The following is a 21,150-nucleotide window of genomic DNA, read 5'->3' as shown; positions in this document are numbered from 1 at the left end:
TGCTTTCTATGCAGAGCTGCATCAGATTTTGCACACTCCAGTTTTAGTAATCCCCCCCCCCCCCCCCCCCCGGTTAAGTTCAATGTACATCTTGATATCTGAGAATTCACATACTGGAGCATCTCAGAAACTTGGTTAATCCTGATGCCCCCAGGGTTACATGGTAGAGATACCACTAGCTTTTATTTTTTAAAGTAATAAAATGGTTGTCATGGGTGAAAGAGGGAAGGATCTGTGAAGATATTAAATAGAGAAGTCAACCGGCATTCACAGAGGTTAATTTTCAAATAGGATTTGAATGCGTTATTTTTATAAATGGTATATATTCGTAACTGCAATGTAGAGGAAAAAAATATAAAATAGAGAAAGATGGGGCTTTGCGGGCCAGTGGGAGTAGAAGGATCAGACACAAAACCAATTTATAAAACTATATAACATTTTATTAGTTTAGAAGATAAAAGAGCATGGACTACCATGCACATATTTGCAAGGACAGACTAACATTAAGCAAAATTGTTATAAAATCAATCAAGGTGAGTCATTAACAATATAGAAATACATCCCGTGAGGGAAACAAAACCAAAAGCCTGTGTAGGATGGAAGGTAGGTCTCAGAGTGGAATGCGGTCAATGTAGGTCCCCAGCAAGCCGACGCGTTTCGCTCAAGGCTTCCTCAGGGCCTGAGAGACCATGACAGACCGGTATTTCTATAGGTAATATGAAATATAACAAAATCGTAGTTAGTAACTCATAGGTCCATTAGTAAATCATTGATGCATATTGTTACAAATAGCACTGGTTTTGTACTGACCCTTATTTGTAATGACTCGGGAGATGACAGGTTGTGGCGACACATATACTGATAAGTGTCACTGCTTCGGTATTCAAATACAGTCTCCGTGTTGTATCTACATTCATATATTCATTTGGGTTTAAGTGTTCAGCCCCTCATTCACCACAGGAGCAATGCTGTACAATAGAGCTGTAAAATAGAGCACCATATAGGTATATATTTATATATATCCCGTATAGTGATGGATATTTCATTATATCGCTTTTACAATAGCAGTGGTATATTGACCCACCTTTAGATATATTCTGATGACAGTTTATTAGAGCTTGATTGCCCAATTTTCCCTGGTATATTCGGATTTTTTTGAGGATATAGGTACTCAGCACTAGGTATAGAGAATATAGATGTGGGATAGGTTATATCGATAGAATTATGTATACTCATTTCAATAGAGGGTATATCTATTTAGTATGTTCAAGAAAAATATAGATATAAAATTCATACCTAGGAAGCTGCACTTCATGTATCAGCCTATAGTTTCCTCTTCTCTTAGGTAAGCCCAGTGGGATAGTAATTTGTATATCCCGGCTGGAAGATAACTCCTACTTCAATCCAGCGAACACCGAGGGAAGTAACATCACTTCCGGTGCGACCGGTGATGACGCAGCCTGGCTGCGACGTCGCCGGCCAAGCCAATCAGGAGTCCTATCACCTACAACTATGAAGGAAGCACCTATATCAGAGACCTATGTGTCCAACAAATCTATTCAGCTGGACACTGACGATCAAGAGACCCTCCGTTTGCCCATAATTAGCATTGCTGCCTTTATATGCTATATCACCAAGCACCACTAGGGAGAGCCCATTCCAAGATACTCAGACTGTGTGTATGGGTATGCCCAGCATAGTAAACCACTTCCGGCAGCTGCCGGATGTTCCCGGCCGGAAGATAACTCCTACTTCAATCCAGCGAACACCGAGGGAAGTAAAATCACTTCTGGTGCGACCGGTGATGACGCAGCCTGGCTGCGACATCGCCGGCCAAGCCAATCAGGAGTCCTATCACCTGCACCCAAACAAATTTGGTGCCAAAACGGCGGAAGGGAGCAATCAACTCTCCTCTTACCCTCTATATATGATCCATAGGATCAAATGAAAATCAGGCAGGCTTGCTGGCGGTGATCAACATAGAGGTATGTACTATGGACGTTAAACCTTATAGACAGCTGCATATTACCGCTGCTGATTTTACAGCAAGAGTATCATGTAACTTATAATGAATAAGATGGATACTTTTTCAGGACCTGTGGAGTCCAGGACACATTGTCCTCTCTACCTGTATGAAATAGCATCCTGTGATGTGTATCTCTTCCTGCCTGAAGTCACCCTTGCACCATAAATAGGTGGGTGTCTGTCTCCCATTCTTTATATTAATCTTCCCTTACTAGTGATGGCTATATATATAACGACCACCAATATACTTACATGTATTGGCCCTTACTACCCTAGGCTTTAAACCTCCATATATCGTCAAGGATATACCAAATTACTATCCCACTGGGCTTACCTAAGAGAAGAGGAAACTATAGGCTGATACATGAAGTGCAGCTTCCTAGGTATAAATTTTAAATCTATATTTTTCTTGAACATACTAAATAGATATACCCTCTATTGAAATGAGTATACATAATTCTATCGATATAACTTATCCCACATCTATATTCTCTATACCTAGTGCTGAGTACCTATATCCTCAAAAAAATCTGAATATACCAGGGAAAATTGGGCAATCAAGCTCTAATAAACTGTCATCAGAATATATCTAAAGGTGGGTCAATATACCACTGCTATTGTAAAAGCGATATAATGAAATATCCATCACTATACGGGATATATATAAATATATACCTATATGGTGCTCTATTTTACAGCATTGCTCTTGTGGTGAATGAGGGGCTGAACACTTAAACCCAAATGAATATATGAATGTAGATACAACACAGAGACTGTATTTGAATACCGAAGCAGTGACACTTATCAGTATATGTGTCGCCACAACCTGTCATCTCCCGAGTCATTACAAATAAGGGTCAGTACAAAACCAGTGCTATTTGTAACAATATGCATCAATGATTTACTAATGGACCTATGAGTTACTAACTACGATTTTGTTACATTACATATTACCTATAGAAATACCGGTCTGTCATGGTCTCTCAGGCCCTGAGGAAGCCTTGAGCGAAACGCGTCGGCTTGCTGGGGACCTACATTGACCGCATTCCACTCTGAGACCTACCTTCCATCCTACACAGGCTTTTGGTTTTGTTTCCCTCACGGGATGTATTTCTATATTGTTAATGACTCACCTTGATTGATTTTATAACAATTTTGCTTAATGTTAGTCTGTCCTTGCAAATATGTGCATGGTAGTCCATGCTCTTTTATCTTCTAAACTAATAAAATGTTATATGGTTTTATAAATTGGTTTTGTGTCTGATCCTTCTACTCCCACTGGCCCGTAAAGCCCCATCTTTCTCTATTTTATTTTTTTCTGGTATCCATAATAGGGGTAAGGGCCTAACTTACACGGCAACTTTTGTGCAATGTATAGGGATTCTGCTTCACTGAGATGCTTTGAGCTGTAAGGTATTGTATTTATAAGTTTTGAATATCTTTTTATTGCTGCTCCTGTGTATTCTGTTACAAATCTTAGTATAAACTCCTATCTAATGAACATTTTCCTATTCTTAGACTGTTTCACCCCATGGGGTTTATTGGCACATTGCAAGTGACTTTGTTCCAGAAATTAATGAATGAGGGGAAGCTTTGATGATTTCCATCATTAAATCACATGCAATCATAAATGCTTTTTTTTAATTTTCCTTTCACCTGGTGGGGTATTCAATGCAAAGTAAAATTTCACCACATTCACTAGGCTCTTGGGCAAATTCCCTTGCAAATTATACAGCCTATTTGTTTTTAGTAAATCAACCCCTTTGTTTTTATATTGGTCTCTCTGTAGCACTACCCCCATAGGGGTCGCTTGATGATGCTTGTCCTTAGTTGTTGCCCTGACCTTGCAAGCCTCTCGACCTTTCTGACACTCTAGGTTCCAACATATTTCAGCAATAGGAGATAATAAAGCAGAAGACACGATTCTTTAGTAACACTTCTATATTATATGTTGGTCAACAAGAACTTCAATTTGTAGTTAAATCAGCATACACATTCTCATAAAGAGTATTGAACAGTAAACTCTAAATACAGTAACAATCAAAAAGCAATGTTTATATGATTAGATATGTAGCACTACACTCTTGAGGGTTGCTGATAAGTGTATGTTCTTCTGTGCTGCTTTGACCCTGTGAACCGTCCAGCCCTCTTGACACTCTAGGTTCAGACATATTGTGTATAAATAAAAGCACTCTGGCTAAAGGGAAACCCCGGGCCGGCCAATAATACCTGTATCCTAATGAGAGATGAGGAATTCTAGATACCAGTAACGTGTCCCCTTTAAAAGCAATACTATCACAATGTTCTACTTGCAAGGCTTTGCTAAGATCTTCACCGGCAGTTGGAGCTCATGAAACAAACGATTCCCAATATTTCACAATGTGTAACAAACAAGGCAGAATAGCTGATTCTGATTGTAAATGATTCTGTAACTGATCCAGCTGTAAAGTGTCTGTGTTCAGTGTAAGAACTGTAGTGACTGTTGTCTGAACTCTGAGCAGGTGCTTTCTCAGCAAATCCTGATGTCCATCAATGAGAGTCCGTGAAGAACAGGCGGCGGCAATCTTCCACACTATGAAGCCCCGAGATGCCTGCGCTTTGCTATCTCAGTGGGTCCTGCCGACTTTACACGATCAGCAATGCTGCAGGTATGTCTGTGATGAACATCCCTCCAGGGCTGACTCTGCAGGCAGATGGGTGGTATGTGGTAGGCCACAGTCCACTATCTCTCTCTCTCTCTCTCTCTGGGAAGCAAGAGAATGCGGGCCTGTTCAGCAGATCCCTTAATAGTCGCTCCCAAGATGCTCTCCTGTAATCCAAAGCTTGCTGGGAAATACAGTTCTTAAACAATCCAGCAATACAGTCATAGCCCTACAGAGGACTACAATTCCCACAATGCCTTTCTCCCAGTCTCAGCAGTATCAGCAGTATGATGTATGAACCCTGAGACCAACACTAGAGGGATACAGAGACAGTCTAAAGGAGCAGAAAGTAAGTCTGCATTATCTGATAATGGTAGTCCGCTCCTGGCTACAGATAGTTAAGTGCAATTAGCCACTGGTGCATTGAACTATATAGTTATAACTGGAATACAATTATTGCTTTAATAATAGCCTACATGGGTAGAGTGTTTCTTTAACTAGAGAAATTGTGTTTGAGAATCCTGTCTAATAGATAGTTCCAGTATGATATTATAAGTTGTCTTCTGCTAGCGATGGTGGGGCCCATAGACAGTGATGAATACTTGTAGGCCAATGAGGTTAAAGGATTGGAGTGCTTACTGCAAAGGTTTTTCTGAGACTGAGGTGTAAAGATGTCTTCATGCAGTGTCTCTAAATAGGTGAATGACAGAAAGAGGCATCCACTTGCTCACAAATCCTGATGATAATACAGCCTCCATGGAAACAAAGTATACTCTGCAGGCTCTTGAGTCTCAGTAGGGAGATAACGCATTGCCACCCAGCAGGCTATCAACATAGTGAAATGGCAACAGAAGCTTGGAGGTGGGTTACAAAATTCTGGAGTGAAGATAGATGGATGGGGTCCCAATTTGGCGATGTGCGTCACAGCGATTCAGTTCTGCTGCTCAACCTATCATGTCAATAAGTTAGACTACAAGAGTCCGCTGGGTCTGTGAGGTGACAGTGAGCTCTGACAGGAATCACCTGCCGCGAGAGCCCACCACTCACAGTATCATATCTGCTCTTCCACAATCCTCTTTGCTCCACCAGCCCTATGGTATGTGAAGTTCAGTCAGCACTGAAACAGGAACACAGTATGTATTGGCAGCGAGACTTCAGATCCCAAAATCCTCTGCTGTCTCTCAGGAGATTACCTCTTACTCTGCTAACAGGATGTGATGTAGTTATTTGAGTATTGGGCACTAGAGGAAAAATGCTTAATCCATTGTCCCACTTACCAGTGTACCTTGATTTCATTATAAACATTGGCCCATGAACTTTCTCTTACCCCAAGAAATGAGAAGGGCATTTCATTTTGTTACACATTTGCTCTAATGTGTAATTGCTTCACGTGTCTTTTTGAATTTGAATAATATTAAAAATAACCTTTCAAGCTGAAGCCAGCCATAACTACAATAGCATTGAAATGTTGCTACCTTGTAATCATAGCAACTGGGGGGTTTTGTACACTGTGTACAGAACCCCCTTAGACAGGGCCGTCTTTAATATGGTTTGGACCCTGGGCAAACATTTTCTTGGGCCCCCCCATGATGCAATTTAGCTCTCCACCCCAACATCTCAATCTCTGTGGAGAAGAGAAGCCCCGATCCTCCTCTTCTGGGGTCCCCCAACAGCATTCCTTCATACACAAATCACAGTACCCCTTATCAAATCACAGCGCCCCATTACATTGCAGCAATTTTCATGTCATAGTGCCCCTTTACAAATCACAGTACCCCTTATCACATCACAGCGCCCCATTACATTGCAGCAATTTTCATGTCATAGTGCCCCTTTACAAATCACAGTACCCCTTATCACATCACAGCACACCATTATATTGCAGCCATTTTCATGTCATAGTGCCCCTTTACAAATCACAGTACCCCTTATCATATTACAACACCCCATTATTTTGCAGCCATTTTCACGTCATAGTGCCCCTTTACATATCACAGTACCCCTTATCACATCCCAATACCCCATTACATTGCAGCCAATTTCAGTGGCCTTGAAATCCACCCTGCTTTTGCACAATGTAACTTACCTGCAGTTTCTGCACTGGCAAGCTTGCTGCGTTTTTAGGTATGTGGGCCATGCATTAAAAACACAGTGCGTTTGCATGACACAGTTAACGCAAATGCACTGTGTTTTTAAATGCATGGCCCACATACCTAAAAACGCAGCAAGCTTGCCAGTGCAAGCTGTTTGCACCAACTTCGGTGTACCATCAACAAGACAAACCACATACCATTTTCTTACCAAAAAAATTGACTCCTTAAACTTATGAGGCCACATGCACTTTTCATCTGCTGGATATTTACAACCATTTCTCTCAAAAAGCAGCACTGCAGGTAGAGTAGTTGGCCCGGTACCTACTAAGGGAACCTCGTAAATGTAACGACAAAGCACGCATTAGTGCAATACCAGGGCAAGTAAACAATTTGTTGCTTTATCCTAGTAAAGTTTGCTGCAAGTATATCACTTTAATAAAGCAGCGCAGTATGTCCTGGTAATGCACTATAGTAGAATGCTTTATACGGGGTTGCCTGTGGTTGGTACCGGACCAGGTGGAGTTGTGAAAGACTGCTCTTGGGAGAAAGCTACTATTTATGCATTGTCACTTTTGAGTGGAGTAGCTGTAAATATCTGGCAGATGACAAGTGCCTGTCACTTCATAAGTTTAAGGAGTCACATTTTTTTTTGGTAAGCAGATGGTGTGTGCTTTGTCTTGGTGATGGTATGCTGAAGTTGGTGCAAACAGCTTGCAGTGGGTTTGCAATAGTTTATCAGAGCACAGTTGTAATGTATATATACTGTATTGATATTATTCTTGATATCACATTGTCTTTTAGGCACTTTCACACGAATGTGAAAAAAAGAGGGTAATGGATCCCCCTTCTATTGGACCCTCCATTCTCCACTATGGAGCGGTGGATGTAAATGGACTTATGTCCATTTGCACCCACCTACCTCCAATCCAGTCTGACAAAAACAAATGAAAGGGGGATCCGTTACCCTCTTTTTGGGCAGTCTGTTTACATTTGACTGCCCATATAGCAAAGTGGGCTGTGTCTGCTTGGCATAAATGGAGCGGACGTGGATCTGTTAACCTCCTGCTCTGGGGGGATCAGCAGACAGATTCCCTTATGAGCAAAGTAAAGTCTGTCCCATGTGAAAGGGGCCTTATTGTTGATGTATTTTTGTCACATCCCCTCTGCTCTATCTGTCCCCATGTACTCCAACCACCCCCATCTCCTCTGCTATTTCTGTCCCCATGTACTCCAACCACCCCCATCTCCTCTGCTATGTCTGTCCCCATGTACTCCAACCACCCCCCATCTCCTCTGCTATGTCTGTCCCCATGTACTCCAACCACCCCCATCTCCTCTGCTATGTGTGTCCCCATGTACTCCAACCACCCCCATCTCCTCTGCTATGTGTGTCCCCATGTACTCCAACCACCCCCATCTCCTCTGCTATGTGTGTCCCCATGTACTCCAACCACCCCCATCTCCTCTGCTATGTCTGTCCCCATGTACTCCAACCACCCCCATCTCCTCTGCTATGTGTGTCCCCATGTACTCCAACCACCCCCATCTCCTCTGCTATGTGTGTCCCCATGTACTCCAACCACCCCCATCTCCTCTGCTATGTGTGTCCCCATGTACTCCAACCACCCCCATCTCCTCTGATATGTCTGTCACCATGTACTACAACCACCCCCATCTCCTCTGCTATGTCTGCCCCCATGTACTCCAACCACCCCCATCTCCTCTGTTATGTCTGTCCCCATGTAATACAACTACCCCCATCTCCTCTGCTATGTCTGTCCCCATGTACTACAACTACCCCCATCTCCTCTGCTATGTCTGTCCCCATGTACTCCAACCACCCCCATCTCCTCTGCTATGTCTGTCCCCATGTACTACAACTACCCCCATCTCCTCTGCTATGTCTGTCCTCATGTACTCCAACCACCCCCATCTCCTCTGCTATGTCTGTCACCATGTACTACAACCACCCCCATCTCCTCTGCTATGTCTGTCCCCATGTACTACAAACACCCCCATCTCCTCTGCTATGTCTGTCCCCATGTACTACAACCACCCCATCTCCTCTGCTATGTCTGTCCCCATGTACTAGAACCACCCCCATCTCCTCTGCTATGTCTGTCCCCATGTACTACAACTACCCCCATCTCTCTTATTCTATTACTCTGTCTTTGTGTTCCCCCCTCTCTGTCCTTATCTATTTCCCCTCTATCTCTACATGGTCCCCATGATGTACCTGTACATGCAGCAGGCTGTGTAACAAGCACAGTCAGCCATGCTGCCACTGAAGATCCGATTTTCTGCAGTCCTGCACTGTGCCTCCTGGCCCCTCCCCCTGCTTTCATTCAGCTCCCCCTCCCCTCTCACTCACCTCCAATTCACAGACGAGTGTGATGGACTAGAGGCGTACCGCCCACGGGGGAGGGGATTCTCCAGGAGAGAAGCAGCAAATGTTCCCGGAGAAGAAGTGTCAGATGCCGGCTTCTGTGCAGATTTACAGCGCCGACGGGGCTCCCGATTTTCGGCTTAAGGGGCAGCTCTGCTTTGGGCCCCTAAAGATTGACAGGGCCCTGGGCAGCTTCCCCTTTTGCCCTGCGGTAAAGACTTGCCTGCCCTTAGAAATTCCAGTTCCTTCTCATTGTGATTAGTGTACCACTTTTCCCAGTATTTCTCTCTTATGACAAAACTAGGGCATTATGCAGACTCTGCAATAAAGTTTGCTATACTGTACTTGCAATCAGATTGAACTGCAGAGGATTTTTTCCCCAATAAAAAAGTGGAATTTTACTTAAAGCGGACCTCTCCATAGTCTTATGCCTTTTATCATGAAAAACAGTCCTTTAGCACCAGTTATGTGATTTTGCCTAGGCTGAGATGATGTCATTGGTCTGCAGCAGATAGGAGGGAGAAAGTATTTCCTCAATCTCCTTTCCATCAGTAATTTAACTGTAACAATATAACTTTGCAGGAAGGTACATGGATAGAGGCTGCAGCAGAGGGTGATATGTTTCAAATTGTTGTAAACCCTACCAAGAACTACACAGTCACCATACTTTACATGATTGTGCTATCTCCGAGCCAGGATTTCAGTCCAGGAAGTAGATACTGACCCTAAAGTATACCTGATTAATAATATGTAATTATTGTAATTATATAACTTTGCAGGAAGGTACATGGATAGAGGCTGCAGCAGAGGGTGATATGTTTCAAACTGTTGTAAACCCTACCAAGAACTACACAGTCACCATACTTTACATGATTGTGCTATCTCTGAGCCAGGATTTCAGTCCAGGAAGTAGATACTGACCCTAAAGTATACCTGATTAAAGATGTTGCTGTCCTAGAGAGAAAAGCAGATGAATGCATCATCAGGGGTGTGGGCGTCACCCTTTTCATGATGAAGAGTGCTCATCAACTACTGGGACCAAGCGGAAACTGCGATCATGTGAAGAATCTAACATTAGGGCAGTTCCCCAACTTGGAGATGAGCGTTCATTGTGTGCAGTAAAACACCATACAGAGTCCCTTTGAAAAGCAGTCACTACATGTTGTCACTAATATATGTTGCATTAGAAGGGACATCCTGAGCCTGCGCCCACTCCACCAGTCCAGGGTACCTCTGTTACCTTAATCCCAGTAACAGAATGAAGTCTCGCTGAGCACATAGCGTGGACCTCATGCATGCTCATTAACTTCTTCACTTCCAGACCCAAGTGACCAGGCCACCTCTCCATAACCCGGGTTCAGATCTGGTTGCTATGACCCCCCTCGCCACCAGAGGACCTGCCACCTTACCAGGTACCACGCCTAACAACTGTTGCTTGTAGCGTTTTCTTCTACTTGGTTACCCACAGCAACTATACTCTTTGTCTTGCCAAGTTAAAGTGGTTGTAAAGTCAGGATAATAAATAACTCGCATCCCCTCTTTTTTATCAAGATCTACATTTCTGTGTTTCCATTTTTTTACAATTCTAATCCTAAATATCTTCTCTCATAGCACCAATGTGAGGTCACGTGACATTCCTCTGCTCTCCTTTCCTGATCTAAGGAATGTGGAGGGAGGGGCTGAAATAACCCTCTAACGTCAACCAGCCAGCAGAGGTAGGTCACGTAGCCTCACATCGGTGGTGTGAGAGAAGGTATTTAGGATTAGAATGGTAAAAACTGACACACATTACTTTAGATCTTGATAAAACAAAGGTGATGCCAGTTATTTCTAAATGGTATTTTCAAGCCACAGGGAAAAGCAGCAGAAGAGGAGGGGCTAGGAGGAAATGGCTCTCACACACAGGCATCAGAATTGATAGGCAGGGAGGGAGGGGGAAAGGGAGAGATTTCGAGACGAGAGCAGACAGTGGGAACAGGGAGGCACATAAACTGACCATGGTATCATGGATCATCAGCCACGATTACATGATCAGCACACACAGGGTGATAGAGGAACAGGCAGGATCTACCAGATGTTTTACATCATACAATGGGACTAATTACACAGCACAAACACTGTACTGTTTAACATGCTTTACCAGGATTTAGGAAGAGGATTTTTTTTTGTTTAGGGTTACAAGGGCTTTAACCTATTTTAGGGTTGTTACTTCATACCCCTCTGTGCTTTACAGACCCTAGTTTTCTTAATATGCCAAGACCAACATGCACCTCTTTGAGTAACTTCAGACCAGGCTCATAACGCTTAATGTAACTTTTACTGAATAAATGTGGCAGAACAGTTCACTATAAACTCCTTCCTCTAACCCTAACTATAGTAGTGTGGTGGCCCAGGCATACCTCTGTGAGGCGAGAGTCCATTATGGTATTGTCCATGGCATAATGTCTTCTGAAAAACCCTAGTGCCTTCAGCAGAGCCGGATAATTCCACTCACAGGTAATACTGGAACCCACAGAAACCCTGGACCTCAGCCGTTCACCTTTTTATAGGTGGGCTGCTCGGGACCAAAAGCCCAGGAACCAAACTTGCAACATTTAACCCCTTCTCCCAGACTGGGACAGCCTCTTATTTCATGATAACTACACACAGTTATAGACATGTGCGGTTCGTTTTGTTCCAAATAAATATTCAGACAATTTTTCATTTTCAAAGATCTGGAGATATCCGAATCCCTGAAATACAGTACAAACAAATTTTACCAAATTCTCAGAATTTCTGAAATTTTTATTGAAATTCGACTTGAAGTTTACATCGAATTCTATTTGAATTCGAAATGTAAACATATTGTTGAAATCAAAGACTGTGTGTGTTATTAGTGTACCATTTCAAAATAATGCTGTTTTTGAATAGCCAAAGGTGATTTAATGAGTCATTGTAATCATTTGATAAATATTTTTCTTTTGTTCATTCACTTTGCAACTGTAAAATTGATAAAAAAGAAACCAGTAAAATATAAATATTTAAAGCATTTGTACTTGATATTATTTTTTCTCAGCTGGCTAAAACGTCTGCACAGTATTGTACATAGTAAAATGTTGAAAGTAAGATACTACTTTTATTAATTAGAACACTTCATATAGATTTAATAAATGTATTATTAATACAAACAAGATCAATGTTGATAAAATTTTCGATTCGACTGATTCAAAATTTACCGATTCAAACTTTTCGAATGGAGAAAAAAAATCGGTAAATTTGAAGAAAATGTGAAAAATACATAGAACAAATTCTGTATACGACTTTTGAATATGAATCAAAAATACGAATCCCAAATATGAATTGACGAATCAACTGAATTTAAAGAAACAAAATAACTAGATTAACGAATCTAAACGAAACAAAACTAAACACATTTTTTTGTCATGCACATGTCTACACAGGTGGAGCCCTGTAATCACTGTAGGAGGTAATACATTTCTGTATTACATTTACACATGGGGGTTGATTTCCTATAAACAAATAGGCTGTTCACTTCACAAAGGAAATTGCATTTTCCAAGGGAGTTTACCAAGAGCTTAGTGAATGTGGTGAGGTTTCACGTTGCATAGGATAATCAGGTGCAAGAAAAGTTGAAAAAAAAAATTGCTTTTTGCTTGCACGTGATTGGAGGATGTATGTCAGCAGATTTTTACCTCATTCTCTCATCTCTGGGGCACATCCACTCACAACGCGTAACTTCTCTTTCAAAGTGAACAGCCTATTTGCTTTTAGGAAAATCAAGTGAAAGAAACGAATAACTATACCTATTCTTAAAAAATGCCCCCTCCTACTCTCATCCTATCTATCCTGCCTACAAACTTGTATAAAGATAGAGGTGTATGCACACCTATTTCTAATTTGTGATGTTATTCAGCAACTCCGGTTGCCCTGTGTCACTGAGCGGCTGCTGCAGGGATGAGGTGAAATTGTGGACAATGACTGGGCTTTTTGAGCCTATGGGTGACATCATGGCTTCCGGGATTGAGAGATGTTGTCGAGCACTCCCTTACAGAGAGCTGAAGGATCATATGACCAGACTGGAGCACGTTGAAAATAGGTGAGTATACATATCTTTTTTATACAGGTTAGGCAGGATAGGTTGGGGGGCATATTTAACAATAGATATACTTATGGATTTCCTCCACTTTAACCCCACTATGTAGCATATATGCCCTATATTTCATGCTAGGTCCACTTTAAAATTCTCTGCTTCTCTGCCAGCACTGATCCTGTTTAAAATTAATGCATACTACTTTCAAGCTTTAATTATAGGCAAGCAGAAAGTCATCTTTTAAAGTAGAACTTCACTCTCTCAATCAACATGGACTACTTCTAATTCTTATATTGCTAGCATTAGTAAATAGATAGGAAAGTATATCATATTTACTTGTTTTACCCCTTTTTTTTTGTATTTCTTCAGTTACTTCCTGGTTTCAATACCTAGGCAAATTATGTCATACATTCCAGGAGTCTTCAGGAGGTGAGATGGATTCCAGGAAGAAAATGCTACATGAATAATCTGCCCTTACTCAAGATGGCCACAGCCAGAAATGCCAGGGGGTGTTTTTCAAAATTCTTTCTCAGCAAAATAAAGCATGGAGTTATGGATGGATGGGGGGGGGGGTTTGCTTTAAGTACTAAAAATGAATGAAATAGCTTTTTTGGTTTGTGGTGCAGTTCCACTTTAAGCTGGGGATACCTGAGAATACAGGTTTGGCCCTGAGCCCTTGGCAATTGGATGAACAGAACTGAGCAGACCCTGTTGCTACACCTAGCTTACATCACCAATTTATTATTCTAGCTCACAGCTGCTATCTCAGATGTTTTTCCTCCCAGTTGCTCTTATGGGACTGGCTAACGGGAGCCCCTGGTTAGGATTTTAGAGAAGTAAGGCAGGTGCATAGTTTACAAATGGTAGGCTGTTTCTGCAAACAGCCACAAATCGTGTGCATACACAAACAACTTTTTTTTCAAAGGAGACATTAAAGTACAGCTTGCTTTGCATTAGACATATGGTCAGTAGAAAATAAAATGTGCTAATTAATAAGGCTCTTGCAAATGAACCTATAATTGCCCAACACCAATAAACTTTTATTGTGTTTGTAAATCTTCTATTAACTGTCATTAATGAGTGAGCCCCCTGTTAGAAACGAAATACCAATACCTATAAAAGTCATAATAGCAAGGAGGAGGTGTTGAATTCTATTATTTGTGAGAGCATATTGGAGAACTTAAATACACAGTATATTTACTGGTGACAGATGCAATTGGAGCTGCATGTATTGGCTGAAAACACAATGAATACTTACATATACCATAATTGTAAGTAGGAACAATGTATAACAAAAACTGTACAACAGTGAAGTCATTGTAAGGTATGATTATCCCAGAAGGCACCAAACACTTGCTCCTGGGATAATAATGGATTGGAAGTATGGGTAAATCATAGGAATTGGGACTGGGGGAGGGAATAATGGTTAGGTACCACAAACTAGAGTTTTTAGCCTGGTGTGATTCCATGCCAGATTATGCGGTTGGGCAAAATAGTTAATTAAATACACCTTGACAATGATCGTTTTTATTCAATATCACTTCACAAACACAGTATAACATTTGCCTGTTAGAGATGCTTTAAAGAAAACTATAATCTATAATTTATATTAAAGTATTTTTTTTTTAAATGCAAGGCTTTACGGCAAACTTAGCAGATCACAAATAATTTAAAAGTGACAGCATCTGGGCGCAATATTAAGGAGCAAACTGAACCACAGAATCAACAATTGGTAAAACCACCAAAATGACAAAGTCAAGCTTCATGACCAGTCATAGTTCAGTGGCCGTGAACAGAAGCCATATACAGCTGCTAATAAAAAACAGTCAGAGTATACTTAGACATTGAATACTGACCACTGGTCTGAGAAGGACTTATTATTTAATTATAACAGGTATTTTTGACCTCATGGTTTAGTAGGAATGGAAACTGGAACAAAGGACCGAACTGTCATAGTTTGCCTTGCATTCACAGAAGATCACTTATCCCCAGATGGGAGACTTGACCACCGTAAAGATGAATTCAAGGAATGTGACATGATAGAATGGATGAAATACATCATAAACTTCATCTCCGAAAATGAAAAACCGTCCCCTCAATCATCTGAGCTGGTAAAAGTAAACTCCCGACAACTATAGATATATATCGGTGCAGTTTTAATTTGGAGATAAAGTTTGATATTCTTATGCACATGGGAAATATTTGTTGCGCTTTCTGAAGATTGTTGTCACATAAAGATTGGATGGTGTATGGAACTGTTATTATAATTTTGGACCATTTGCACATTTTTTGTTTGGAATATATACAGTATTTCAAGGAATATAACAAGCAAAAGACAGCCGGCAACCCTGTTTAAATCTTTCAATTCTTTATTGTCACCCCTCAGTGAGTAAAAACAAGGTGGCTAATGCATTTCGGCGATGAACCTTGATCTCAGCACTTCAAGGACTATATCTGCTTTATTATACTTATGGTAGCGTTTTAGCGTTTTGATGTTTTATGTTATATTGCACATTTTTTGCACAGATTTTTTCACTTAATATTCTAGGCATCTTCCTTTTACACCGCCATTCCTTACCATGGAGCAGTACAGAGTTGGGACCACTTCCCCATGTATGCTAAGTCCACAGCATTTAGCTTCTATCACCTCCTCACAGGACCTGCAGCTAAGGGGCAGAGGGGGTCAGGCTGCTTTCATTAATATACCAGTCTCTTTGTCAGTAAAGGGCTCACCTGCTGGTGGCACTATGGCTCCCAGATTCATAGGCGGTAGTTCCAGCGTCCACCAGCGGGTGTCTCTCAGCAGTCAGAAGCTCATAACATTAGTCATCACCTGATGCTCATTGCAGGAAGTATATTTTTGTCCTGTCTGTCCTGCTCTGGTTGCCTTGGTGTTTTGGTCTCAATGTGCCCCTGACCTGAGATCCTGCGATCCTGTTTCCTGTTCATGGACCCAAACCCCTGTCCTGCCACCTGATCCCTTCCCACCTGCTCTCTCCGTCTCCTGTTGCCATTTCCCTATCCTGTCTTGCTCCCAGCTCCCTCTGCTTAACCGCTTCCATACAGAGCAGTTAGACCCCCTTCCTGCCCAGACCAATTTTCAGCTTTCAGCACTCTCACACTTTGAATGACAATTGCTCAGTCATGCTACACTGTAACCAAACAACATTTTTATCATTTTTTTGACACAAATAGAGCTTTCTTTTGGTGGTATTTGATCACAACTGGGGTTTTTTTCGTGATATAAGCAAAAATAGAGCAAAAATTTTGAAAAAAAAACACTTTTTTTTTGTTTCAATTATAAAACTTTGCAAAAAATTAATTTTTCTTCATACATTTGGGCCAAAATGTATACTGCTACATGTCTCTGGTAAAATTAACCCAAATTAGTGTATATTATTTAGTCTGTGTGAAAGTTATTGAGTCTAGAAGCTATGGTACCAATTACTGAAAATTGATAACACCAGATGTACTGACTGCCTATCTCCTTTCTTGAGGCCCTGAAATGTCAGGACAGTACAAATACCCCCCAAATGACCCCTTTTTGTAAAGTAGACAGTCCAAGGTATTTAGTAAGAGGCATGGTGGGTTTTTTGAAGTTGTAATTTTTTCCCACAATTCTTGGGAAAATTAAGAAACATTTTTTTTTCTTTTTTTTCTCACAAAGTTGTCAATTGATAAGCTATTTCTAACACATAGCATGTACACAGCAAAAATTACACCCAAAAATACATTCTGCTACTCCTTCCGAGTATGGCGATACCACATGTGTGAGACAGGTACTCGGGTACTCTGATGGGCAGGTGATAGGCAGGTGATAGGTACTGATGGGTACTGATGAGTAGTACTGATTCTGATAGGTGTTACTGATGGGTACTGATGATCAGTACTGATACTGATAGGTACTGATGAGTACTGATGGGTACTGATGGGTACTGATGAGCAGGCGGCAAGTACTCGGGTACTTCAGGCGTCAGGTACTCTGATGAGCAGTTGGAAGGTACTCGGGTACTCTGATGGGTAGGTGGAAGGTACTCGGGTATGCTGATGGGTAGGTGACAAGTACTCGGGTACCCTGATGGGTAGGTGACAGGTACTCGGGTACCCTGAAAGGCAGGGAAAAGGTACTCGGGTACGCTGATGGGCAGATGACAGGTACTCAGATGGGCAGGTGACAGGTACTCAGATGGGCAGGTGACAGTACTCTGGTGACAGGTCCTCTTTATTTGATGGGGGCAATCAGGGCACAGTAATAGTGACAATACTCTCACTGGTAACTCACTGTTTGCTGATCTCCTCACACTGGATCGGTGTGTGAGGAGAAGAGCCTGGTAACAGTGAGTTACCCTCATGTGTGTTGACATTTGTGACCGGCTGTGATTGGACACAGCCGGTCACGTGGTAAAGAGCCAATTTCATTGGCTCTTTACCAAGATCGGAGATTGGCTCTGTCCAAGGGACGAGCCTCGTCCCCGATCGCTGCTCTGCGCACCCCCGGGGGCGCGCATTGCAGAGAGAACGAGCGGCTCGTGCTTGAGCCGCTCATGTGATCGGCTGTGATTGACACAGCCGATCACGTGGTAAACAGCCAATTTCTATTGGCTGTTTACCTTGATCAGGGATGGGCTATGTCCGAGGGACGAGCCTCATCCCTGATCGCGCCTCTGCGCGCCGCCGGGGAGGTGCACTGACAGCTAGAACGTCGGCCCGGATCGCTAAAGCCATGATGCCGACGTCATATTACTATGACTCGGTATTGAAGTGGTTAATATCCTGTGTATGACCCTGGATCTACTACGATTATGATTTTGCATTCCCTACTTGCTGTATATACTTAGTTTAGTCAGTTGTTCATTGTGTGTCCCTATTTGTTTGGTTATCTGGTTATCTGGTTTCTTTTACACAGTTTGGTATTTTGGAGGAGCATTTACGTTGATCACTTATATTTTAATAAATTATATTATTTCACACTGTACTTGTGCCTGGTATTCCCTGTGGCAGTCCACGCATTTCTGGTCACACCTGATCCTGACATAACACCAAAGCCAGTCCTGACCAGAAGTGGCTGCACAGGAAAGCCATCTTGGCTCCGCTGTTGTTTGTGGCAAGATGCATCCTGAGGAGGTTATATACTTTTCTTTGCTAGTGACAGGTGAAAAAGAATACTGCTGCCAGATATTGAAGGAGTGTGCCAGAGATCAGCTGAATGTATTTGTCTTGATCATTCACTAGTTAATCAGGAAAGGATGTTATTTTTTGAGGTTCAGCCATTGATTCAGGTTTTTGCAGAACTGGCTTTGTTCAGTATTCCTAAAGGCAGTGATGACTTTTCTCTCCCCTTCAGTATGGCTCCGATAGAATCACTAGTATGGTTATTTGAGGATGGCTCGGCTTATTTCTTTGAGCACTATTCAGCATGTTCCCAACAGGTGCTAGTGGAGTGTTATAATGCAGTGCAGTCTCTTGTCAGACAGGCAGAGATTTTAAAGGGAATTTTGTTCAACCGTTACTACAAGCATGGTCAGCTATATTGCACTCAGCCTCAGTTAGCTTTCATCAACCCATTCCTGCTGCTAGACACCCGCCTTCTCAAGTATCTCTCTCTCCATCATCCACAACAACCGCAGTTGCAGTATACCCTGCTACCAACTATGTGTCAGTATCCTGTTTCCAGTTGCTGCACCTACCCTGCCTTTAACCCATTGAAGAATACCTCTTCTCCGCTGCCTGCGGCAATCCCATAGAAATCCTCCTTAGCAACTGCTCCCTCCTTTTCACCATCCCTCAGCTCTTCTCTTACACCAGCTGCACCCCTGCTCACAGCCCTGCATTCACATGCAGAATCTCAGTGGCTAAACCCAAAAAGAAACAGAAGTTTTTCCCAACTTTCACAATCCTGCCACTATCCAAGTCTGTCTCCATGCCAGCAAATCTACTTCGGTCTGCCTCCACGCCAGCCGATCTGCTCCAGTCTGCTTCCACTTCAGCCAATCTGCTTCAGTCTGCTTCCATGCCAGATTATCTGCTCCAGTCTGCTTCCATTCTGGCCGATCTACTCCAGTCTTCCTCCACACCAAGCAATCTGCTTCAGTCTGCCTCCACACCAGCCGATCTGCTCCAGTCTGCCTCCACACCAGCCAGTCTAAAGCCTGCCTCCATGATTGCCAATGGTGTAAAGCCAGCCTCTGATGGTCATGAACCTGCCCAGCCTGATGTACCTTTATCTCCTGCCTAGCCTGGTGTGCCTTTGCCTGCTGCCCAGCCTGATGGTCCCTTGCCTGCTGCCCAGCCTGATGGTCCCTTGCCTGCTGCCCAGCCTGATGGTCCTCTGCCTGCTGCCCAGCCTGATGGTCCTCTGCCTGCTGCCCAGCCTGATGTCCTCTGCCTGCTGCCCAGCCTGATGGTCCTCTGCCTGCTTCCCAGCCTGATGATCTGGTGCCTGCTGCCCAGCCTGATGATCCGGTGTCTACTGCCCAGCCTGGTGATCTGGTGTCTGCTGCCCAGCCTGATGATCCGGTGCCTGCTGCCCAGACTGATGATCCAATGCCTGCTGCCCAGCCTGATGATCCATTGCCTGCTGCCCAGCCTGATGAATCCAGTGCCTGCTGCCTAGTCTGATGTGTCTTTGCTCACTGCCCAGCCTGATTTGCCTTGGTCTACTGCCCAGCCTTATGTGCTTTGGCCTGCTGCCCAGCCTGATGTGCCTTGGCCTGCTGCCCAGCCTGGTGATCCGGTGTCTGCTGCCCAGCCTGATGATCCAGTACCTACTGCCCAGCCTGATGGTCTGGTGCCTGCAGTGCTACCCAGCTGGATGTGCCTCTGCCCGCTGCCCAGCCAGATGTGCCTCGGCCTGCTTCCCAGCCTGATGATCCAGTGCCTGCTGCCCAGCCTGATGATCCAGTGCCTGCTGCCATGCCTGATGATCCAGTGCCTGTTGCCAAGCCTGATGATCCGGTGCCCACTTCCCTAGCTGGATGATCCAGTGCCTGCTGCCCAGCCGGATGTGCCTTGGTCTGCTGCCCAGTCTAATGTGCCTCGGCCCACTGCCCAGCCTGATGATCTGGTCCCTGATGCCAAGCCTGATGATCCAGTCCCTGATGCCCAGCCTGATGATCTGGTGCCCAATTCCCAGCCTGCTTCTGGATGTCCTGTGCCCAACAACCTGCCTGCCTCTGATGGTCAGCTACCCGATGACAAGTCTACCTTTGATGATCTTAGTTATCTTATCCCTACCTCGCAGCCGGGTTCTACTGACTCTATGCCAGCTGCTCAAATTGGATTGTCATGCAAAGGCTAAGTGTCCACCTGCTAAAGGGTCTGAAAGCTCTGAAACCTAAAGTGCCTTATTTGGGTTACCTCCGTGGCCTGAGATTCATTTTACGGTTTCCTCAATCGAGTCCCTCTGGCAGTGTGTTGCTCCTATGGTGCCAAAGGCTGGTGGTCTGGACATACCCTTGGTAACTGGTAGCTGCATTTGCCTTCATGGCCCTGGTCGTGGTAAGCTCCCTGGAATGGCAGAGTACGATCTGTGCCTTGCTATGATTCGGATGCGATTGCCAAAGCTCCGGGTGTACTAGGGGACCCGGGTCAGGTAACCAGTGCCTCGGAGAGACCTAATTGGCTTTTGATGTGCAGAGCAAGTCCTGGAAACCAGGCAAGCTACATGGTTATGATGAGACACTTCAGTGTCTGGGTTCCAGTATTGCCACATTACCCCAGGGCTAAGTTTGCAGATAACCCATGGGACCCCAGCATTGGGGTATCTGCTATTTTGAGGGACATGGAGTGTCGAATGCTTTACATCTCAGGGAATCTGGCCAGCAGTACACCCAGCCAGTCACTTGACCCCAACAGTGGGGTACCAAACCAGTCACCTGACCCAGGCGGTCGGAAACTTTACCTATTGATGAATCT

This window comes from Pelophylax lessonae, assembly GCF_965119305.1.
Source record: "Pelophylax lessonae genome assembly, chromosome: 6".
Taxonomy (NCBI): domain Eukaryota; kingdom Metazoa; phylum Chordata; class Amphibia; order Anura; family Ranidae; genus Pelophylax; species Pelophylax lessonae.
This window is presented reverse-complemented; position numbering follows the sequence as displayed.